Below are 26,994 nucleotides of genomic sequence, written 5' to 3'. Positions count from 1 at the left end.
GAAGAAGAAATTAGAATTGTTTATGAATGTTCAAATACAGAGTTACTTATACGATATTTAAATGTATTTTTTAATGTCCTAAAGGAATAACATTGCTCTAAGCGAATAGTTCCATTACGTATATAGATCGAAGGTTTATTTAAACACAGTATAGAGTATAGATTTGTATAGACTAGTATCTAGAGATGTTTAATGGCTGTAATTGCTATAATTAACAAGGGGTAAACGGTTTCAAGACGTAATTCAATCTCCTTGTTTGATGTTAGCAGTGCTCTCCTGCTTCAGTAATTGATATCGTCATAGAACACTACCAATCTAATAATGCGTTCACAATTGTTGATCTCACTGCGTCTGAATAGAATACAATAGCGTACTAAACATTAAAACTTATTTTATATAGGTTAAGTAACTAATAAACAGTGTATGAAGTTTTTGACGTGACAACGTCTTAAATTAGGTTGCGGCTCGGAGTCACTCATGAAAAAGTGTAACGCCCGGTAACGTTACGATGCCCGTCCAGTGGGTCCCGCCGCACGGGATCCGCACGGGATAAAGCAGATAAACTGTGGGTCCGCCGCACGGGATAAAGCAGATAACTATGTTTATTCGTGAAAATGTGGAGTGCTTAGATTCGTCATTTACAACAACTACAACAATAAAGGTATAATAATTGTACACTGATATTTCATTATCGTAAAACTATGATTGATTGATTAATTGTTAGATTGACACAAAAGTTGAGAAACTGAGTTTATAGGTTATGTCATACTATTGACAAATGTTGATAGTGTTAAGTAAATTATTAGTTTAGATCACTCTGCAATCAATCGTAATTCAGTCGATTGAGAAGAAACAGCGCGTATTGCTAGTCAAACATTTAAAATAACAAATTATAACCTCTAACCTGTCATAACAGTGCGACCAAACAAACGAACTAAACCGACCAATCACCACGCGCGGAGTTAGAATTTTAACTGTGTTTAGCAAGAATTTCAAATTCCAATTTTAGTAAATGTTTTGTTCAACTTTACCATTTACTGTGGGGGGGGGGGGGGGTGGGGGGGGGGGGGGGTGGGGGGGGGGGGGGGTGGGGGGGGGGGGGGGTGGGGGGGGGGGGGGGTGGGGGGGGGGGGGGGTGGCTATCCGAAGCCCAAAAACGTAAGCTTCTTACAGCGTACAAGAGACGGAAACCTACAGTAATCAGATTATCTAATGAACAGCTGTCTCACGGAAGTGATCGTATACTTCTTTCTGGAGAGCAACACAAAGCCGTTTCTAGAGCTGTTAAGAACAAAAAAGGTTTACAATTGCATCTAAGTTACAACCAACTCGTATCTATTAAACAAGGAGGGTTTTTGAAGGAAAATTATGGAAATGGTGGATTCGTCAGTTCCTGGAGGTAAACGCTTCATCTCTCCATTAATAAGAAGAAAGGTGGCTCCTTTACTGAGAGAAAAATTTATACCTTGGTTAAAGAGTTTAGTCGATGAGGAGTTGGACACCATTATTGAAAAAGACCCTACGGGTAGAGGGTTGAAACGACGTATTGGTCGGAAGCTTGATGCATTGTTGTCTGTGAATAAAAAAAAGAGATCTTCCCGCTGTCTCTTGGTGAAATAGAAAAATTAGCAGGTGTATTAAACATTAATGAGTTTAGAGGTGTTTTTCATGCGACAGTTACTTCCAGACAAACCTACAAATATTGAACGTGGTATTGTAAATCTTGGTGACCTTTCATCTGGTGGTACTCACTGGACGTGTTATGTGAAACGTGGTGAAAAGAAATTCTATTTTGATTTATATGGCGATGTCAATCCTCCAATTGAAGTAGTCAGGTATTTGGGGTCAAAATGGTTGGTTTATAACTCAGAGCGTATTCAGGGGTTTGATGATCCTCCTATCTGTGGACATCTGTGCCTGGAGGTTCTACGACGAGATTCAGCTGGTGAGGACTGGGAACATATTCTTCGTAATATAAGAAACAATAAAAATGCATGGCAACCGTGGTTTTATTTTCAACAGATTTGGAGAAGAAATTGAAATTGGATCAATACCTACTCAACCCAATTCAGACCCTTCTCCTGACGAGATAATTGAGCTTGCAAGTGATGTATCAAAAGTCTCACAAGATTTATCCGAAGTCAAGAAATTATGGGAATCGCATTTGGTAAAATCGGAAAAAATAATAAATGCGATCGAGATTGTCCCCACTAGTACCGTAAATGGTGAAAAGATATGGGGCAGCTTCCTACTGAAAAACCACTAGAGAATTGGTCAAGTGAGCAAAGCAGTGGAGCCATATGATGTGGTTGACAAAGTTCAATTGATTGAATTAGAAGGCAAGATATACATCATGCAGAAAAAATTCAACAACGAAATAAAAAATATATGGAAAGAGGTTTTGAAGACTTCCATGATGGTAGTAACTTCATCTAAAACTTGTATAGGATTATAAGTATATAAAAAACTGCAACCATGCCATTACTCAAACTAACTGGAAACTGAGTCTGTACTGACTCTCCATCTAAAACACCCCATCCACTTGGATCCAAACGCAGAGTATTATATGGCTCTTGTTGGATTTTACTCTTAGAACAACATATACAACTGTTGCAACATGCAAAAGTCTATTTTTGGGACATGGAAATACATTTCATTCCGAAACCACTGATACTTCAATGTGGTTACTGGACCATTTAAAAACTTGAAAAGAGTTTCAGAGATTACATACAATCGTTGAATCTTAGTATAAATTCTGACGATTTCAAGATCTTTAAAGATGGTGACAAAATATCAATTAATTCTCCAATTAAATTCTACTTGGATAAAACCGTAAGTGATCTCTTAGGTTTTGAAAAATCTTACAAAACAACATCTGTTGCATCTTAGGTGCAACAAACTTACAAAAAGAATCGTCTTACTTCAACTCAAATGAAAATGTAATTGCATCGAATCCACCGAATCTCAGAGCCGTTGATGTCATCGAGATACACTGCAATATTGTCAACAACAGTCTTGTCAATCATGATGTTCACTCTCACAAACATTTGGAGACAGCAATCCTCTACTCCTTTTCCCCTAATGTACCACACGGCTACAAAATATCTCAATCACCTCAAGAAAAACACTACATACCTCTTCGGAGCGGTTTACGAAAGATTCAACAGATCACAATCACACTTGTAGACCAAAACAACCAACTGCTCCAGAACAACCATGTAAACAACATCGTCTATTTAGATCTGATCAGTAAATCACAAACACATACATACTCACAATTGTGGTAAATAAAAACGCGTGGTGTCTGCGCGGTGGCGGTGACGGGACAGCGATGACATGTGTGGTGATTCGCGCGGCGCGGTTCTGACTACCCATACTTACACTCTTAGTCGCTCTCAAAAAATTCTGTCCCAGATTCGGTCTCACACGGTTTGTCCCAGAACCGGTCTCAGGTGCTTTGTCCCAGGAACGGCCAAAGTATACTACTTATATATATATATATATATATATATATATATATATATATATATATTATATATATATATATATATATATATATATATATTTCAAGATAGTAACAGATTTTTGTGTCTCTAGAAGATTTATGTTTGTGTGTTACAGTTTGCAATGTTGTAAATACGGCACAGTATTGTTGTATAATGGAAATATATTGTTGAATTCAAACATTAAAATATTCATAAATTTTCCATAACAGTAGATAAATTAATTAAAAAAGTACTAGTGGGAAAGAAATAACAGGGAAATGCCTAATAGAAAATTTATTCAATACAGCCTATTGTGTGTTTATACACTAACTGTACACATGTAAGCATCCCTTAATATCCAAAAAATCTTTATGTTAAAAAAATATACGAGGATTTCTATAATTTATTCATTTCCTAAGTTTAACTTTTACAACTTGAGCTAAGGCAAGATTACTACACCACCAAGAAAAGTATTTATGTTTTAAACGTTTCAAACTTAAAACCAGCGTAAGATTTTAAACAGTGGACCCTTTCAGGTCGTATGTGCGGCATTACTCTACTAAAATAGAGATTAAATTTTATATACCACTTGACAAATGCTCTAATTTAAGATTTGTAATAATTTGGGAATTATAAAGCCGTGTGGGCCTTTTTTACATCCTGTATATACCACTTTTGATCTATTTATATTAGTAAATTATAGTACAACGAAAATGTGCAATATTTGTTACTTCTGTAATTTGTCCTTTATTTTATTGACAAGTTTTAAAGGCTGTGACTGAAGCGCCCCGAAAACGTTATTCTGGCTAAAAGCCAAAACAAATTAATGTCATGTTCTGTTGATGCAAACAAATAATTACATCAAACTTTAGCAACGCGTGTGTGGGAAATATATCGGCATGTTTGTGACTGTGTACATTCAATGTTTTTCTTTACATAAAACAAATTATGCGTTTTAAATTAAATCAAAGACACTATGAGTTACAGAATTACAAACTGAGACTTTTGAAACTACTTATAACGTTTGAGTACATTCACTCCAGTAATTTTTATGTGATTGAGTAACAGACACAGAAACACACCATTATATTGGTTTGTATTCGGGTAGGCTATGAAAACATTTTTAAGTTTTGTCGACCAATTAGCACATACAGATCCAATAAACTGTAATATTGTTGTTGAATACGAAATATATCACGTGTTCCATCTTAACATTCCTCCTACAGTCCTTTGTCTGAAAGAGTTTTGATGGATTAAATATATATCTGGTAATTCATGTAATATTACTAGATAATTTTGATAATTGCTTCAAACAATTTTAAAATTTTTCTTGACTTTATAATTGAAATTTTACAGCGAAAACAATATTAGGCATACACCGTTTGACACCTTTGTTCATCACGCTTATGAAACAGACAATGTATTGTTAGTCATATCTTTTTAAGATAATTCTTGAAAAGGGTAATATTTGGAAACAGCTCTCTACATAGTGTCACTTATTTATTATGTGATATTGGGCCTACTGGGGTATACAGTGAGTTTATTTACAAAATAAATGTATCTCTTTAATGTTTTAAAATGCCTTTCAAAACATTTTCGTATTACTTAATTCCTACGGTCACACCTCGATGAACTTTATTCTTGGCTGAGACAGACGACTTTGACTAAAGTATAGCACTATATTTACACTGGAAATGGGTGCCAATTTCTTCAGCTATGTATGAAAAGATGAAGTTATGATCATTATTTATTGTACTATAAAACACTAATATTATTTATCATAGTAGAGGTCTTTTATGTGGCATTCTGTACATTTATGTCACGAGGCTAATGGGATAAAGTGCAAGCGGTTCAGAGTAAATGTGGTGTTATTACATCGTTTTATTACTTTAGCTATAGATTATAACTGAAGTTGACTTTAGCTAGCGTTGCAAAATAGTAATATCGATTCTAGTATATGATAGTATTAATTTTTGTTATATAACAAAAAACCTATCATCATGATGTGTAGACCTCTTTAATAGGTATAGATCAAAGTTTTCAAAGGGTTTAAAACCCCAAAACTACCACATTAGAGTGGCCAATCTTAATTAAATTCTTTCGATTGTAAATTCCACAAGACAGGTGTATTGAACTCAATAGGGTAGGACATTGGATATTTGAAAAACAAAAACATGTTCCTCAAGAGTTTGCAGCCTCGGGGGTATTTGCCCATAACTTTAACTAAGGATCGTGTAGAAATGTGTTACTAATGTTACTGTGTTTAAATTAAATATACCATTAAAACAATATCTCGCAAGATAGGAGTTGAAATAGGAAAATGTAAATTTACCATTTTGTACCTACTTTTAAAAAAGGGTAATTTTTTCATAAAATAAAAAAAAGGTTTTTTTAGATATGGAGAAGGTTGTAAATTGATATCTCAATCCGTTTGTAATATATCCAGGCGTATCAGTACTTAATTTACACCCTATACATGACTCATGTTTATAAATCAGATCTATAAAATTGTTATATATTAAAAAACCACTATATTTTCACTAGTACAATTTACTATATACCTATTTATTTATAAACAAATATTCAATTTATTAGAGTGGCTTTTATCCATAAGTTTAAAATAGCCTACAACGTATAATGTTTCTAGCGTTATTGAGATACTTTGTAGTACTGAAATAATAACGTATTTTAATGAGGCATACAATGGAGATTGCTCTATATTGGTGTAATGGTCATCCCAGTATCACTCAATGGAGCAGGAGCGCACTGCTAATATCATACGAGGAGATTGGTTACCGTCTTGTACTGTTACTCTTGTAACTACTGCATTACTGAACCAAACATCTCGAGGCCGTTCCTGTATAGATACAGTGTACATAGAGTGATGGTATACATTTGATAGGATCAAATAACATCCTTAATGGAAGAGCATTATACATCATGTATAATTAGTTTCAAAAATTGTTATCATAGAATTACAAAGTATAAAACTGATATAGTTGTAATTTATCTAATTATTAATTAACTTATCTGTAAAATATTTTAGTATTGATATATTTTCTAAATTACAGATCTAAAAAATATACCAAAAACATGATAATAACGAACATATATATTATTTATAAATGTTCTAATGTATTAGTGAGATGCCAAGCAGAATACTTTCGAGTTTATTTTCTATATAAAACCCATTTTTCTGCTACAATGTACCCATCTATGCTACGTTTAATATGGGTTATTAAAACCATGTTCATATACTTGTGATTTGCGGCATTTAAAAAAACAAATTTCATATTTATTAGTCATAAATTCAAACAATTAAAACAATACAAATTGTATGAAACATACAAAAATAATAATTTTTGAGAAGGATGTATTAAAAATTATTATTATTATGAATGAAATTGGGAAACTAAAATGTTAAATTTAACTAAAATAGCTTTTTGGGTACAATACAGCAATGGAAATACAATTTTATTTATCCTAGGAACAGTTCATTGTTAAGTGTCTTTTATATATATATATATATATATATATATATATATATATATATATATATATATTATTTATATATATATATATATATATATATATATATATATATATAAACGATAAACTAAATAAAAACTAAATGCGAACACTAGTTCGCTCGAAATCACGCTTAGCTCGACTAGAGCTCGAAACTAAGGAACGCTGGAGCCAACGTATGTCAAGCAATCCAGCGGCCTCGAAAAGAAACGATACACTAAATAAAAACTAAATGCGAACACTAGTTCACTCGAAATCGCACCTAGCTTGAATAGAGCTCGAAAGTAATAAACACTGGTGCCAACGTACGTCAAGCGACGAAGCGGCCTCGAAAAGAAGCTATAAACAAAATAAAAACTAATTATATCACGCCTAGCCCGAATCTCAGGAGCGCTGCTGCCAACGTACGTCAAACAACCCAGCGGTCTCGAAACAAAACGATAAACTAAATCAAACTAAACTAAATCACATCTAGCCCGAAGCTAGGAAACGCTGGTGCCAACGTACTTCAAGCAACCCAGCGGCCTCGAAAAGAAACGATAAACTAAATAACACTAAAGTCAACCTCCTCGTTACTAGTAATAAAATCTATTGCTATTCGTACTAATTTAACTAATATAGCTTTTTGGGTACAATACAGCAATGGAAATACAATTTTATTTATCCTAGGAACAGTTCATTGTTAAGTGTCTTTTATATATATATATATATTATTTATATATATATATATATATATATATATATATATATATACATATATATATATATATATAAACGATATACTAAATAAAAACTAAATGCGAACACTAGTTCGCTCGAAATCACGCTTAGCTCGACTAGAGCTCGAAACTAAGGAACGCTGGAGCCAACGTATGTCAAGCAATCCAGCGGCCTCGAAAAGAAACGATACACTAAATAAAAACTAAATGCGAACACTAGTTCACTCGAAATCGCACCTAGCTTGAATAGAGCTCGAAAGTAATAAACACTGGTGCCAACGTACGTCAAGCGACGAAGCGGCCTCGAAAAGAAGCGATAAACTAAATAAAAACTAATTATATCACGCCTAGCCCGAATCTCAGGAGCGCTGCTGCTAACGTACGTCAAACAACCCAGCGGTCTCGAAAAAAAACGATAAACTAAATCAAACTAAACTAAATCACATCTAGCCCGAAGCTAGGAAACGCTGGTGCCAACGTACTTCAAGCAACCCAGCGGCCTCGAAAAGAAACGATAAACTAAATAACACTAAAGTCAACCTCCTCGTTACTAGTAATAAAATTTATTGCTATTCGTACTAATTTATTTTCATGCTGTACTTAATTCTAACATAATATTCTATTAGCATGTTAAGTACGTAATCTCATATACTTATCGTATCGTTAGGGACTAGGCAAGTGCAGGCAAAAACTTATTTTGGCAGGTAAACTAAGTACCTACTACAGCTAGAACTTACTAGCACCTTATCGTGTCGTATGTGGGGGCGGTGACTCCAACTCAACGACGACCCCAACCGAGAGAGCGAGTCAGCCAGGTACAGCGAACTTATGTACTGTAGTACCTGAGCCGTCCGCTGTAAGGCGCTTTAGCCCTTGAAGCGAACTCCGGCGGATTTATCCTGAAACTCCATGCCTTAACCGGTCGATCCTGACCCCGCCAGCTGACGTCTCCTGCATTGGTGTCGAGCTACTAGAGTATTATTGTAGGTGGAAGAAGTAAAACATCTTAACATTTCATTAAACTAAAAATATTTTCCTCTCGAAATAAAAAAAAATGCCTTATTTCAGCTCCCTGTAAAAAATGACATGTTACAAACAAAGCTATTTAAACCAACATCCAAGTATACAGCAAATTAGATATTGGATTTTAGATACATTAGTAAACAAAACAAAACACAGTGATGAAAAACAAGAGGAATAAATGTGTCAGCTCAGCATACCTGCGGGTGAACAAGTAGTCCCCAGGGAGCGCTTCATCGACCGACCCACATTGTTATGAATCTTCCTTTAACTCCTGCATGTTGTAATTTCCAACCGAGCAATTACTTTCAACAAATTTTGGGTAATGTTTTAAAATGATAAATTTAAAATCCTTATTTTAAATGTATAATGTTTTGTAAAAAGAATGCGTTCTTTAACATTTTATTATTTTTTTATATTTTAAAAACAGGTACTTAGATCATAAAAACCATTTAATTTTATGGAATTTTTATTTGTTACATTTTGGCATTTTATTATTATAACTTTATCAAGTTATTTTACAGCACACACAACTAAAAACTTAGTTTTAGATTTCTATGAATTGAAGGTGCATGTTAAGATAAAGCCATCATGATTTGTATAAAATAAACTTATATAACAAAGTATCCTTGGAATACTATTTCTCTTAACAATACTTTCCGTTTACTTATATTTATATTCTGTGTCTTCTTTGCGCCCAACATATTACCACTATGTCTAAGTAAACATAGTTAAGTTTTACAATAGCGATATTGAAGTAGTTGAGGTAGAGCTTTACACTAATTTCCTTCTCGATAAGTCAAATACGCTAAAATACACTGATTAGTTTCTCCCTTTAGTAGTAATTTGGACATTTTGTGCAAAAGTTGCTTTGAGAGTAACCAGCCCTCTGCCAGGGTTTAGTTCAGTTATAGGTCTACTCGTCAGCACTTAAAATCATATATAAAACAAACACAAATGAGATTTTGTTCAAGAGTCGTTAGCGGGAGGGATTTCCCTAAGTGCTCAGTCAATAAATAAATGTAAATTTATCAATATACCTTAACTTAACGTCTATTTTGATTTCAGGAAAATAATTATTCCATTACATTCAAAAATATTATAATGATATTCACACTATTAAACAATGTTCGAATATTATTCATACAATATATAGAGTATATTTTTATTTTTTAATTATTGAGTACTTCCGTGATGTTAGAAGAGGCCAATAAGAGTTATTAAGTACAATAGATTTTGTGATGTAGGACTTCAAATTAAAACTTTATATGTATATTCCCCTTTACCACTAGTATAATTATAATGTGCATTGCTTAGTTTGTTTCACACTCTCATTAAGAAGTTATATTTCTAATACTCGGATTGTTGGAATGTTAAGGTTAGCTCCAGTGCACAATCATCTTGAAATATAACCCTATCATAGTTTTGATTCATTTAATTAGCAGTCAAGTCATCTAATGAGATAAAACATATTATTGACGAAGTACTTTTAAATAAACTGTTCATATCGGTTTTAGTAGTCGAGTTAGTCAATTTTAGTATCAGACGAAGCACTATGAGTGAGATGAACTACCATAGCTACAGCATGTGTGTGTTTAAGTCAAATATAAACAGTAATTCGTTTTCTACTTTTCTTAGAATACATTGTGTGCCTACTTATATAACACTGTGTTGAGTAGGTTATTAAATTACGAGAAATGAGGGAACTGCTCTTGTTAATTCTGAAGATCGGCATTGCCTTCAGTAGAGCCAGTAGCAAGAAATTCTTTCGTCTGTTGCGCATCGGATTATCATACATTTCTTAACAAATGAAGACGAAAGTCAAGATCAAATACCAAGGACCTGCCTTACAGATGGCAATATTCGTGCCGTTTAAAAGAATACCAAATGTGATCATCGGTTAACCGTGGAGGAAATTTCAGTAGAAGTACGTATAGGTCATGGAAGAGTTTCCACCACAATCACTGATTAACTCTGTTTACTAAAAGTATTTACGATACGGATTAGGATAGGTTGCATGGATTTCATTGGAAACCAACAAACAGGTTACACCGAACACTATTGGAAGGCTTTGGGATACATTTATACAAGAAGGGTAGGAATTTTAAAGTACATCGTTAAATATGATAAGACTTGTGTACATCCCTTTACCACTGAGTCTAAAATGTCAAGTAAGGAGTGGCAGTAAATGGTGGTCCTGTGCAACCAAAAACTTGCCTTGTTGCTGTAAATATAGTTCAAAAGATTTGTTTATACTCTATGAGAATTTCATTAGTACAATTTATACAACGTACAGGGAATACGAATTACTAATATCAGACTACTAAAACAAGAAAACTAGAATAGCCTACTATGAATAGACTGGCTAATAGGAAAGTCCTAACTGCGACCCAAAGATAAGAGATTTCTAATTGTTACTGTTATCAGGTTTTCTCCGTTATCAATATATTAGGACCAAATTTGTAACCCTTGAGGATAACTAACGTCATAATTCACTTCTGTACAACTGACAAGCATAATGTAGTAGTTAGCTGCAGTATTCGTTTGGTTGCAGTTTTGTTTTACTGGCGTTATGGCTACTAATAAAATGTAACCAAGTAAAACCTTTGAACAGCCGCCATTTTGTACTGGATCAATCTTGTTGAGTGCGGTTTGCGGCAGTAAACTCTGCTGGATAAGCCCTTTAAAATGATATTGATATATATTGACCTATGCTCCTATTTAAGATTTCCTTCCGACTCCTTGCGGGACGTCCCCATGATATTACAGAAAACTGATAGTTCCTTCAAAAAGTATATTTTTAGGTGTAGTATTGATGTACCAAATCTTGGTGATTTATCTGTTATCGTTCAGAAAATATTATACCCGTGCAGGACTTTATGTACACCCTGTATAAACAATATATATATATATATTATATATATATATATATATATAAAATATATATAAATTGTTATAATATGTTATAATTGTCATAAATATATATAAAATATATATGTCAATATATATATAAAACAGGTGTATATGTTTATCAAATAAAGAGTAAAATAAAAATTTTTAATAGACTTACCTTCGTATGATCTTCCTGTAACGAAGTTGTATAAATGTAACAGTTATTTATTTTTCTCGCAATATGGATGAGATTTTATTGTTAAATTCATTCAATATTGATATAAAGCACATTTGAACAGATTCTAATTATAAAAAAAAAATTTTAACGCACGTCAAATATATTACACGTTTTCTATAGTAATTTATAACTTACACAACTTATTTAACAACTAAACTGCGTCATACGTAAAAATAAATAGCAGTTAGATTTTTTATAAAAGCATACCCCAGTATTGATTTGTCTGTTACAATTTGAATAGTATTCTACTGCCTTTGCGTCTAGTAAGCGTTTGTATTTTACAAATTACATACATTGTATAAAAGAACAACATATATCTTTCTTTGAGTAATAGCTCGTATACCTTATATTTGGGGTTTTATTCCAAAAATATTCTAACAAACTCGTTGACACTAATTATAAAATGTACTGCACATAATATCTTCGAGTAGATTGCTAAAGCTTATGGAATTTTCCTGATTTCAAGGAGCCTTTTATTAATTGCATTTTATTCATGGAGCAATAAATAATTGATTTTCTACACATAACTGTACACTTAAATGTGTTATAAGAGTATGTGTGACTGTAAAACATGAGTTACAATTTTATCGCTTACATACAAAATATTTAAATAATACATATAGTATTAAAAGTTAAGAAGGGCATTATTTGCTATACCAAGCTACAACGCCTTGAGATCCATAAATCACTTGAACTTTTATTGACGTGACTTCAAGTGTATTTGACAATACAAAGCTCAATAGTTCTTCTCTTGTCTTGGAAATGCTTTCATTTAGTATTTATTTGATACGTATTTTACTCGAACAATGCATAATACCATTTTAAATGTTGCTAATTTTATTATGTTATATAATATTTTATTATCTTTAAAGAACATAATAAAATTCGCTACGTCAAAGCTGCGAAGAAAATAATTTCTTATTTTAAAAGCAATCAATGTAACCCAAATACTGTATTCTTTACACCTTATTAATTTTGTCTTACATACGTAAAACTCTTAATTGCTTATTCAATTTAAATTTAAATAAATATAGACTTAAAGTATAATTTAAAAGAATTATATGTATTCAGGGATAATTTGATATAAAATATAATTTATAATTGTTTAAAGTAAATAACATTATTGGAATATATAATATTACAGTGCGTTATATAAGTATTTTTATTACAATAATTTATTCATTAACCTTAACATATACCTGAACATATATAACAAGTACCTGAAGATGAATTCATTGAAGTCGACATGTACACTGTACAATAATATATATATATATATATATATATATATATATATATATATATATATATATACATGATTACGTATATTACAATTACAGTTTTCCTTTTATATAAAAACACACCTATGTATAAATAAAATGAAAAAATGATCTTTTTTACTTGTTTACTTGGTTTTGCTACACAATGGTAACACTAATGCATTTATAACTGTTGGCCATTCTATAAATATGTGAGAGCTACGAAAACCTAGCAATAGTGTTGAATAGCACAATTGTCTATTCTGCTCATGGTTGGATGATATGTGGCGATTTAAAAGTAACATGAATGCTTCTTAGTCAGCAAGGTGGTGTTACTAAATTCCTATGTTTCTTGTGGGAATAAGACGTAGAGCTATGGATCAACATTGGTGATAAAAGAACTATCCTGTAAGTAAGTCTTTAAACCCTGGCGAGAAGAACCTACTCTTTTAGATCCTAAAAACATTCTCTTACCACCTCTACATATAAAGTTAGGCCTCATGAAACAGCTTGTAAAAGCATTGCGTAAAGATGGACCTTGTTTCAAGTATCTCTGTCAATAGTTACCCATCCTTTTAGAAGCTAAACTTAAAGAAGGCGTCTTTCTAGGATCCGACATTTGAAAAATTATGTTTGATGTTACCTTTAAAACCCCAATGACGATGAATGAAAAATAAGAATGAGCATCATTCAAGCAAATTGTTAAGAAATTCTTTCAAACGCAAAAGACCCAGTATAGGGTACTATTGTACCTACCGTGTTAAAGAAGTTTAAATAATTAGGATGTTTGATAGGCGTGAAAGTTCACTTTCTTAAAAGTATAATGTATATATATATATATATATATATATATATATATATATATATATATATATATATATATATATATATATATATATATATATATACATGATTACGTCTATTACAACTACAGTTTTCCTTTTATATAAAAACACACCTATGTATAAATAAAATGAAAAAAATTATCTTTTTTACTTGTTATAATTTTATTCTGTTAATATCTATAGTACCGGTACCTTATATGAGTTTCAAATTTTTCACATAGATTTCGTAGACTCTTTAGATATTTTTCATAGAAAAATTCAATAAAACTAAATTTATAAGTTCCTTTGCTAAAGTTTATTAATATCTCATCACTAAAAATTATTTATTAATTTACTCTATTAGGGATTTACTATAGCTTTAGCAGAAATAGGAACGTTCTCGAGCATCTTTGTTGCTGGAAATTTGTATAATGATGACAATAGCGGTATCACATTTCTGATTTTTGTAACTGGTGGTTTATTATGTGATGCTTAGTAGGCAACCTTTCACTTTCTTATGTATTGAAACTAGTTTCTGCATTGTAATTTTTTATTTTGTTAAAGCAAGCTAACTTTCTATGCAACTGTTACAGCCCACATATCCCTATGACTTTCTATGCAATCGCATACTTGTGAATATTCTGGTATAATATCTTCAGTTAGATTACATAATATCAGTTCAATTACCTTTTCACCAATTTGATACAGCCTACATGTCTTCGTTTTAGCTGCAAAATATTATTTATTTTTCTATTTAGAAATTTTCTTTTAGAAATAAATCTTCCAACCTATCTAGGCTTTCACTGAATCTCCTTCTTAATTTTGTGCTTTCTAACTTTAGATTTCTTAACTCACCCAAACTCATGATAAATTCCCATTTCCCACAAGTAATGGCATGGAATGTTATATAAGCGAAATTGATTGAAAAACAAATATGCGTGTCTAGATTTTACAACCAGAAAATAACTAGAACGAAAGGTGACAATCAAAAATATTACATCAATATTTGTAAGTGAACATACGTTTAATAATGGCATATTTGTCACATGCTTTAAATTTACTTTATAAATATTGTAAAATTTTAAACTGTTTCACCTTTGAAACACACTACAAATGATCTACTGTTCTACATGTAAAAAGTTCTATGATTAAAGGAGCAGAATGATATGGTAAGTGATATATTTAAGTTCATGGTTTTCTTATGATCAAATATGAAGAAATTATTTTGCCTTACATCAGTGCTACACACCACTAAACCTTAGAGTTCAAATTTAAATAATTTAATCTCAAAAAACACTTTTCATAGTATTATTAAAATATATCAAAATGCATGTTACATTGTCCACACTAAAATCTGTTGTGCTTAATATTCAAACCGACGTATTGAAATAGCTCAATTGCACTCATTTTACATGCTTCAGTTGGATTTATTTCAAACTCGGTAATTATGTATGTAATACATAGTTATAACAGGTATATGAGTAGTTTCTTTATTAACCCGGCAATTAATCGTATTGACAGAAATAATGATGGGCTTAGGTTGGGACTTCCACAGACATGTAAGGAGGATTACTGGTGAATTGGCGTGTTAAAGGTTTTACGAATTTAGTATTACTTAAATATGCATGCACACTTCTATTATGTATAAATACGTGTAGTATCTAACACTAAATCACACTTGTGTTTCAATTTTACGACTTGAACCCATCAATGTCATAAGGTGTGGTAACACCTCGTTACTAGAACAAAATGTAGGCCCTTTAAACCATGCTTCGCTGGCGTCGCGTATTGAGGTTGTAAATCAATATGTTCTCAAAATAATCTTGAGGCCAGTTTGATTAAATCCAAATTCACTGGAAGGAATGCAAAATTATCGAACCTAATGTTGCCTGGTTTAGATTTCACACAGACAGTTGGCCTGGTAGGCAGACAGATAAAAAACATCGCTATAAATTTTCTTCAGCCTCACCGGTAATACATTTTGCTAACATTCAGCCTAATAAAGTATATACTAATTTATTTTGTAAAACAAAGTGATATAAACCAATTAAGTAAATTCAGGCTATATATACGGCTCTGATTTTTGTTGAACACTAGTAATGACTGATAGTAGTGTTATAAGCTTTATACATTCCTAACTTTGCGGTTGATGTTGTACTGAATTGCGACGAGAGATCGCTTATCAAATCGTGGTAATAAGCTTTTTACATGAAGGAAAATTTAAATTTTATAGATTTAAACTCTCTGGAAGAATTACATTATAACCGTAATGTTTCAACGTGAGTTATATAGAATACATTATGGTGTATTTAGTTGAAAATAACTTTATTATTAGTATTGGTTAAATGTTTTGATACCTGAATATTACACAGGTCAAAATCTTTTTTTTTTTGTTTAACATTTTGACTTTAATAGCTGATTTTTATAGCTTTTCATGTGCTGAATCTAAAACTGGTCTTATTGTTTATGTATCACCCATAGTGTTTGAGCAATCTTCTTTTTGTTATATAGTTTAAAACATCTATATGGTGTATGGTAACATTATTGAAACTCTATGTTAAATCACATTCATGGTTTTATGTACAGTAGGTTACTTCAAATAATGATACAGTGTAGTAATGTATGTTTCAGTAGTCATATGGAATTGGTTTATACTTCCTTTCTCATTTTTCTTTGAAGCTTCTTGTGTAGCTTTTTCTGCGATGATTCGCATGTTGAACTTCTCTGTGAAGTGACCAACAGTATTCCCCCATCATGTTGATGTTCCAGCGTCTCTGGTAGCGTTTTTCCATTAGCTTAACATATTGGTGAACGTTAAACCTGATCCTCCCTAACATCCACCAAATTTTCCGGGAAGTAATCAAGATTACTTTTAAAAAAGTGAACTTCAGGCCTATCAAACATCCTAATTATTTAAACTTCTTTAACATGGTAGGTACAATAGTACCCTATACTGGTTCCTTTGCCTTTCCAAAGAATTTTTTAACAACTTGCTTAAATGATACTCATTCTTCTTTTTCATTCATCGTGATTGGGGTTTCCAAGATAACATCGAACATAATTTTTCAAATGTCGGATCCTAGAAAAACGCCTTCTTTAAGTTTAGCTTCTAAAAGGATGGGAAACTATTGACAGAAATACTTGAAACAAGGTCCATCTTTAGGCTATGCTTTTACAAGCTGTTTCATGAGGCCTAACTTTATATGTAGAGGTGGTAAGAGAATGTTTTTAGGATCTAGAAGAGTATGTTCTTCTCGCCAGGGTTTAAAGACTTACTTACAGGCCAGTTATTTTAGCACCAATGTTGATCCATAGCTCTACTGTCTTATTCCCACAAGAAACATGGGAATTGAGTAACACCACCTTGCTGACTAAGAAGCATTCATGTTACTTTTAAATCGCCACATATCATCCAACCATGAGCAGAATAGACAATTGTACTATTCAACACTATTGCTAGGTTTTCGTAGCTCTCACATATGTATAGAATGGCCAACAGTTATAAATGCATTAGTGTTACCATTGTGTAGCAAAACCGCTTTTAAACTAGTTTTGGATGTATCAATAAACAGCATCTAGTTTGTATTCAACATCGAACACGTTCATCAGACCTGGAATGTTTGAGCAGTGCATTAAATAACCATCTTCTTAAAAAGATTTTGAAAGTTGCTTTTCTCTCTTCCTATACACAATATATGCTGGTTCCAACTATCAACAAGTTCTATTCTTTTAGTCTAGAACCAATCAATTCAGCTTTCTCTTTTGTTAACCTAAGACCCCTAAACAAATTGCTAATCTCGATCTGCGTAAACAGTTTAGGCTCTATATTTCCTGTAGTACGATGGAACTCTTCATCATCTTTCTCATCTAGCTCTGACTGTACATCACAAAACATTTCTGTTCGAACATAATTCTTATCATCTGGAGGTTCTGGGAACGGCAAATCTACACTGTGTCCTATTGGACGAATGGCAGATATTAGGTTAAGCTATCTTCTGACCTTCTTGTTTTTCAAGTTATGGCCAGAAATATCGATACTGCAAAAGTAGCAATCAACAGTGTGATTTCTAGGTTCTCTCCATACCATAGGAACAGCATATTTAAACGCTTTTATCTCCTTTTTTCACTATTTTCTAAGATCTTCAACATTAACACAACATAACTTGTGCGGGACACAAGATGTATCATGATCATTAAGTTTAATATCAAAATATGAGAAATATACGTTTTTAACAAAGTTTTTAATGTTTTAAGGTGTTTTATATATATATATATATATATATATATATATATATATATATATATATATAACAAACTCACTACAAATATAACAAAAACTGTCAGCAGAGATCTTAGAACCGCTATTCGAAATTTTACTGAGGACATGTATTTAAAACCAGAAAGTGATGTTAGGTTGGCAGTTAAATAAACATCAGCTGTGAACAGAAAAATATAATCCCCCTTTTTCTGGACAGTAAATGTGTTTGAGCAGTGCTGCCAACTCTTCTACAGCCATTACAAAAATTCTACAATTACATTTGAACTATATAACTACTGATAAATTCTTTGAATACAAAATTTAATAAATTTATGTGCAAATGTCAAAAAAATTGTAGGTGGTGTAGGTTAATAAGTGTCATATTTGTATTTATTACCCTAAAAAAATTAGAATAAGATGTTTTAAGAAAAAAAGCATTTTGATCGTTTGCCTGCACCTGACGACCAAAACATATCAAAATAAACATATCTGGGTGTAGAGTGGCTACGATAAACATAGAGCTTTTCAGTTTTTACAATATTTTCATTCCATAGTTAAGAAAAACATATATTTATATTTCAATTCATCCCTTGAGTATCGATAAAATTTACAGGTAACCGGGAAAAGATGCGTAGTGATGTAAAGTTTTTCTAACTATATCTTTTGTAGACCCAAAACTGTTACGAAAAGAATAGTTTGTAATTTTTTTAAAGTTTTTGAAATGGAAGTATGGGATTTTAACAACAGCTAGCACATAGGCACAAGTGCAAGTCTCACTCTCATTTGATTTAAAACATTAAAGTGTGTAATACAATTTATATTAGGGTTCGTACATTATAATGTAGAGTGTCCTAAAACAATCAATTATTTTTTATATAGTACTGGACAAAATAAATCTGAAATATCACATCAAACCTTCCAAGATCCGAATTATTACCTCAAAGGCGAAAATGTTTTGATAAGTTACTGTGTAATTTGATGCGGGCTGTTTGAATTTTTTATTATACGATAAACAAAGTCATATAAAAAAATTCTCATTTGATTTTTGTTTTTCTTTATTAATTTATTACAAGTTTGTAATACAGCATACAAATGTTCCGTAATTGGCTTTACTAGAGCCACTTGCAAAATTTCAAACTTATAGTTTGTTTAATTCTCGAAATTTCCTGTGGACAGGTAGAAAGCCAATGACGCAGAAAAGATATCTTGGTATTCCCTCGTCAAGCAAAGTGGAAACAGCATCATTCATAACATTACAGAAAGCCAAATTTCATCTCTAGACATACACTATCACAAAACTTAAATTTGTCTATGTAGATATGAAATTTGAAATACCTTAAAGTTGACGTATAAAATATTACTTAACATAATTTACCATATAATACATTCTTTTTTAGGACTTAGGCTCATGTTTGCTTTTATAACAGCATTCATCATCGTGTATTTAATAAGTTGTAGTATGTCTTGAAGTATTTAAGATGCATTGTTTAACATATCAGTTGATGAAACATCGTGTGAATGATCTCGGTTTTTAACACGCTTTTATAAGCTTCGGTTGTATCTATGTATTTATGAACGTAACGGAATCTTTAAGCATAATTTTCACCAATTTCCAGAAGTCTGGTAAATTTTAAACTTTTCATACGTATCAAGGACCGATGACAATGCAATAATTTAAACATAGTTTTCCATTATTCTTTTAAGGACCGCCAGGATTCATTCATAAATTATTTTATAGATCCTATGTAGTAGAGTAAAAAAAATAGAGCTAGCGCGCGATCTGTGCTAACCCATCGTTCAAGTCTCCATTCAATCTGCGCTAACCTAGCGTTCAAAGTCTCCATTCGTCTCGGTATTCTCGGATGTACTTGGCTCTCTTAATAAAGTAATATTATAGTAGTCATCCAGTCTCTGCCATTTCCAGTGGTTTCCTTGACAGCCAGATCTCTAAGTACACGATCCATGGATGTTTTTTGTTTAGTATATACATTACATAATCCTAATTTGAGTTGTTGCTATACATAAACATACATAGTATTTTTATTAGACAAAGCCTTTAGTGTTTTTTAACTAATTCCATTTCAACAATATTCCAAATGTTTCTTGCATTTTCAATTTTATTTACTATACAATACAGTTGAACAAACACAGTTTAGTTATTTTACACATTACCGAAGATATATAGCTAATAAATTAAATAATAAATGTACTAAAATATAGGTATATTCAAGTCTGAACTACAATAACCATTACTTTTATTATAGAATATAGCAATTATATTATAAAAATATAAAATCATTTACGATACGAAAAATTCAACTTAGTTAAGGGTGTAACATTTTATAATAGTATATCTCAAATAAGTAATAGTTTTAATACAGCTCAGTAAGAATGATAAATGATATATACTAGCCAACATTGCGTTTATTAAATACTTCACATACCTAACCCTCAAGTCCGGCAAAGGTGTTTCAAACAGCCACAGTTCCTTGGTAGCTTAGATGCCAGCCTTCGATTTTTACGACAATAAATTCATCTAAAGAGAACTGCAAAGCTCCGAGTCTCCAGGGATCAGAGCCGACATCTTAAGTGCAAGCTCGAGGAGTCATTTGAGGCGATGCATGTTGCTATTTCCCCGTTGGTAGCTATTAATAGGACAGAACCTTTAATGGGGCACCGATGTCAGAAACGCACTAAGCGGGCAAAAACCTGTCCGACTCGACATCCTTTATCTAGGCTCGCGATTGTTTGCTGCTGGACAAGCCTACAAAGCACTTAGTCGTGTAAGACCTTTAGACGGTATTCGGATTGAGGAACTTGATTGCTCTAAGTTAACAGAAAATACCACATGCAATATTGAAGCTTTAAATGAAATGATGAGATTGCGGAATGATTAGTAAGAAATACCACATTTCCACAAGAAACTAATAACTACATCGAAATAAAAAGTGAAAAATAAATAATAGTTAAAAAAACTTAAAAAACCCGTTTTATAGCTAACCAAATTAAAAAATAGAAAATAAATTTTTATTACAAAGAGTTTATATTATGGTAGTAGAAGGCAAAACAATCATTCATAGTCAATCAACACAAATTAAAATTATAATAAAATTTAATTTATTAACAGAATAAATAAACTCAGAGTAAAAATCGTGGGGTGCATTTTACTACATTTCACAAGTCTCCTCTAAAAGATAATTACCGATAGAATGATTGTAATATTTAATATATCAAGCACCCCTACGCTTTTTACTCTACATTAATTTATTCTTTTAATAACTTAAATTTTATTATAACTTTACTTTGAGGTGATTGACTGTGAATGATTGTTTTGCCTTCTCCTACCATAATATAAACTGTTTGTAATTACAAAATTATTTTCTATTTTTTAGTTTGGTTAGCTATAAAAGCGTGTCTATTTTTAGTTTTTTTAAACAATTATTTATTTTAATTATATATTATATATTTACTTTTTTCGTTTCCATTGTATTTACCAACATAAACATTGCAAAAATATTCGTTAAAGCTGAACCAAACACCCATAGAGTGACATGCACTAATAAAAATTCAATGTTGTCTATATACAACGAATCTTTGTGCAAAATTTAAAGTCTATAAGTAAGTTTATTTTATAAATATTATGTGAACAGACATAGAGGTATACATAAATGAAATGATGCAGCACATTCAATGATAACCTTTGCTAACGCTCAACCAATTAATGTTACTTCTTGTAAAATGTCGGCATGGTAACTAGTATATACAGTACACTTTATTTTATGTGGACAATATAAATCCAATTTCATTTTTCCTAAGTAACATCACGATTATAAAAGTGTAGATGGTTAGGTCAGCATAGAAATATACGGAGGGGATTACCAAAATCTGTCTTTATATCAGTGTAATGATTTTTTCATGTAACAATATTGTTCCCAACAACAACAATTAGAGTTTATCTTCGAAAGCTTGATGAAGCATGTTTAATTTAAATTGTAGAAAGGACTTTATAGCCCTAAATTCACATCTAATAAACAGGTTTTTCATTTCATATAAAATTTGAAAAAGCTTATTTAAAAGTAATTAATTTCGCAATACCTTATTCACTTTTGACAGTAAAGAATGCCAGACGGTTAACTAAATCTTTGGCTTGCAGAAGATGATTAATGTATCCCAGGTCGACTACTTTCTGCATTTCAACAATGCTGCTCTGCCTGCTTTACGTGTCCATATATACTTTGAGTAATGTGTATTTCAGTAAACATGACAGACGGTTCACTAAATGCCTTACTTGCAGGAGTGATGTTTACCGGTCCAAGTAATCTCTGCATTTCAGTCACGCTTCTCTCCTAGCTTCACATGTCCAAACTGGCCTAAGTGTTGATAGTTTCCTTATTTAAACGCATATTTGAGAGTAACCGTCAAACATAAAATAATGGAGTATTAACAAGGACTCTGTGGTTGTTGTGGTAACATGCTCGTCCGGCAAGTGAGAGACGTGGGTTCGAGTTCCGACAAAGAAAGTACTTTTTCGAATATTTTTTTATGCTATGTAAAAATATTTTATTTTTAATATTTTAATGAATATTGAAAAATAATCAGAGTATAGCCACTGATACCAATTTTATACATTCATACACCTACATATTTAATATATGCAATATATAACAAAAATGTTATTAAAATTACAACGATACTTTGTTCAACAAAATCTGTCAAGACAACGCGACCACGACCACTTTAAAGATATAATACACGAGCCGGGACCGCCAATTATGTCAACCTTTACATATACCAGTTGTTAGTGTTGCCCCTGGCTTGTCCAAGTATATCTTTTAATTTGTGGTGCTCACTTACGCGTTTAAGGATTTCATTGGAAATGTATCGTTGGAATTATTATAGGCTACAATTAAAAATTAATATTTTGTATCTTTTATTATTGTTTTATAACCAATTTAATACCGCTGATACAAATCAAAAGACTAAATATTTGTTGAAGCCACATTGAGGAAGCCTACTTTTAAAAGGTTAGTGCTCGTTTAAAGCATTGTCGGATTTATTTGAATCAGGTAATGTTGAAAATTTAATTAAATATTAAAAATAGTTAGTGGCTAGTTATTGTTTTATAACTATACTGGTTATTTTTTTATTTAACTTTAATAATGCGCAATAGACGCCATTTTGTTAAATTTATGGAAAGTAACACAATGGTATTTTTTATTTCCTACTTAAATATTCAAACCTATGTGCAAACGTTTGTTTCTGTAGCCCAAATAAATTTATAAGAATCTTTTTGTAATATACAAAATAGCAGCTGGAGACTAAACTAAATATTTCTCGACTTGTGTTTATATGACACATTTTGTTTTAAATTATGAAAAATATTACGCACAGAACAAATTTGTGTTCCGTTACATATACATTTGCTTTTTTTATTTATTAAATAAAACTGCGTTTAACAGCTTTTGGTTACATACTCTATGTAAATGTCAGCATTTAATAGTTTTGCAAAGAATACTACCCACAAACTTTTGTACAGGAACTAGTCAGAGTAAGTAGTTAATGTGAGAACTGTTACCAAAAGTTAATGCTCATAACCATTGTTAGTACATTAAGTATATTGCGGTATTAAAAATAAGGTCATAAGTGAGGAAGAAATAAGTGAGGACACCTCGAATTGATATGTATAGTTGTGATACTAAGTATTCCATTATAAAAATTTTGGTATTGAATTTATTACTAAGAGACAATAAAAGTTTATAAATTATGTTTTTAAAATTGTGAATGATTTGTGCGTCCTATAATTGCCTTATACATTAAAACTCAGTGACTCATATAGACTGGTTATTTAATATACGATATATATATAATATATATATATATATATATATATATCGTATATTAAATAACCAGTCTATATGAGTCTATATATATAGATAACTAAGCATAAACCTTGTATTTTAGACGAATAAATAGTAGTGACGTCACATTCTCTCTCAAGCCAAGAGCTTTATCACGCCGCTTTGACAAACGATATCACTCCACGCTTCAGCTCTACATTAACCCGGGACCTAGCGGTGGGGATTATTTAGAAATTACTTATAGACCACCTCATGTGCACTTTTTGTTAGCTTTTGACTTCATCTCTGGGAATTAAAAACTGTATTTATTGTAAGTAAATACGAAATTATATGTCAGATTTTACATTATAACAACTTATTTAAGTAGGATATAAAAACGTATGTTTTATGTAATAATTACTTAACCAGATTCAAGATTAACAGCATATTTCACACTAAAAGAAAAATAATTTTTCGGGATATTTGCAATACTGATACAATATAAATGGTAGCACCACGTTTCAAAATATACAATATGATCTCTACTCTATGTATAAAAGAAGTATTTGATGCAAATTTGTCAGTCTCTTCGTAAAAACACATTTGTATTAGACTTAAAATATCTAGTAAAATAAATCAAAAAGGCAATTTAATTTTTACATTTTGATCTGAAATAAAATGTGTACATATATACATGTACATGCAAGTTAAGAAAGGAATATGTTCAACTTATGGAATTTCGGCAGATCTTTTAGAGGCCTCTCACTGTAGGTACTAGAAAAATGTATTTATAGTTGTCTGTCTACCGAAAGACAAAATAAAAACGGGCCAAGAAATTTGCATTTTTTAAATCATTTTACACACTCGGTTCTTAGAACCCTGTTCTTTCAAATTTAAACTAACATTCGTTTTACAGTCTTAAATTTTATAGACAAAATTTAACTATTTCGTCTGTTATATCTGCACTGCTAGCATTTACCCGCGGATTTTAACGGAGTTTAGTAGGCTGTAGGCGTTTCAAGTGTATTACCACTGCTGGTCGACTGAATTACATTTCGGACGAATATGTAAAATTAGCTTCATTGAATTGATAAAAAATACGTCAAAAAGAGTAAACTAATTCGTTATAAGCATTTTTTGTTTTAAAGTTGTTTTTGCTATGTATCTAGATAAAGATAATGTGTGTGTGTGTGTGTGTGTGTGTGTGTGTGTGTGTGTCGTAGATCAGGGAGTACCTTAGCATTGGATTTGGCGCCCTTTCAAACAGTGGAACAAGGTCCTAGGATATATCTAAAACATGATTTGTATGAAAGTTTAATGGAAATAGAAAAATAACAACTAAATGGTATAATAAAGAAACGATAGAGTTCTAATATGCCAGAGGCTAGCAAATACTTGAAGTTGGCCAGGTACAAAGAGTAACAGGTTCCAGAGACCGGGATTGCAGAAGGTGGTACCTGCTAGAGGAATCCCACAAAAGACCAGGGCATCCTATAGTATAAAAGCTGCCAGATTACAGTAAACTTCCGGAAGGTGGGAAGCTACCATGGGTAGGAAGGATGACGGGAACAAGCATAGCTGAAGCCTAGAGCAGGGTGGCTGACTACTCCCAAATGTCAGGAATTGTCAAAGATGAGGGACTTCCAAAGGCTTTACTCTGGCCATGCCATGACGATATAAAAGCTTAAGTCCTTCCATAATCCAGGAATCCAGAGCTGTGGGGGGATATCTCGTCGCCGGGACTCACCAGAAACCATGGATTGTAAGTCTAGCGAAAAAAGAATGTTGAAGTCTGCGGTTGCTACAGATTGAATTTTGCTAGAAGCTGAAAAACCCTAGAATCTGAGATATGCCAGAATACGAGATTCCAGAGACCGAGGCCTTCCAGAGGCCTGGAGCCAAACAATGCTAAACCCTGACAAATGAGGGGAGTTTCCAGAGTTTGAGACATCTTAAACGCTAAAAGGTATAATTCTATGTCAGTAAGTGATAAAGTTAGAAAGCTACCAGTCAGCGAACTGTCAAAGGAAGGAGCCTGCTATTAGCATGAACCTGGCAGTGTCAGGATCTCGTAAATGTTGAAAGCACTCACAGCTATAAGTTCCTAACTACGGACTTGACAGGAGGCCGGGCGGTTTTTGAATTTGGTTTGATGAACGCTTTTTTGGTTTTTATTAAACCTGGTTGGTATAATGATGTTGCATTTAATGTACTAGTCTTATCTAATAACTGGAAGGAAATGTAATCATTCATATAGAATGCTTCTTATTTCACATTTTATCAAATATTTTACTAAAAACTGTGTTTGTTTTTAATGCTTGATTAGCAAAGGCCATACTTAGGTTATCTTCGTTCAACGAAGAATGAATAGATTTATATATTTAAAAAATATTTGCCTATATAAGTGTATTACAAAGAACCCATTTCTCCATAAAATATTCCTAATTCTTTAGAATCATTATATAACTATACACTAGTGCAATACAGTGGTTTTCGTGCACATATTTGGTGTCAAATGAATACGCAATGGAATGAATGTTATAGATTGTTGCCCATATAGTTTACGTAGTCATGAAGCAATCGACTTAGCTTTATCTAGGTAGTATGTAACATAAACATGCGCCTGTCTCCCTTTCTACGTGAATTATAAATGTACAGTGATATTGACTACCCACTGGTGATACCAACACCTTTGTTCTCTTACAAATAATCAACTGATTACGGGGTCTGCCATGTGGTTACATAGAGTTGCCCCAATATTTGGATCATAATTTACTACATAATCCTGAGTTTAAATTTAAGCGTTACCTCATACCGAGATAATTTCATCTATAGGACCATTATAAATTGAGTTTTATTTCTATATTAATTAAATACCTGATAAAGGTCACAATTATTACAAAAAATTATATATTATTCACAATTAAATTTTCT

Source organism: Homalodisca vitripennis, chromosome 7, assembly GCF_021130785.1.
Source record: "Homalodisca vitripennis isolate AUS2020 chromosome 7, UT_GWSS_2.1, whole genome shotgun sequence".
NCBI classification, from domain to species: domain Eukaryota; kingdom Metazoa; phylum Arthropoda; class Insecta; order Hemiptera; family Cicadellidae; genus Homalodisca; species Homalodisca vitripennis.
This window is presented reverse-complemented; position numbering follows the sequence as displayed.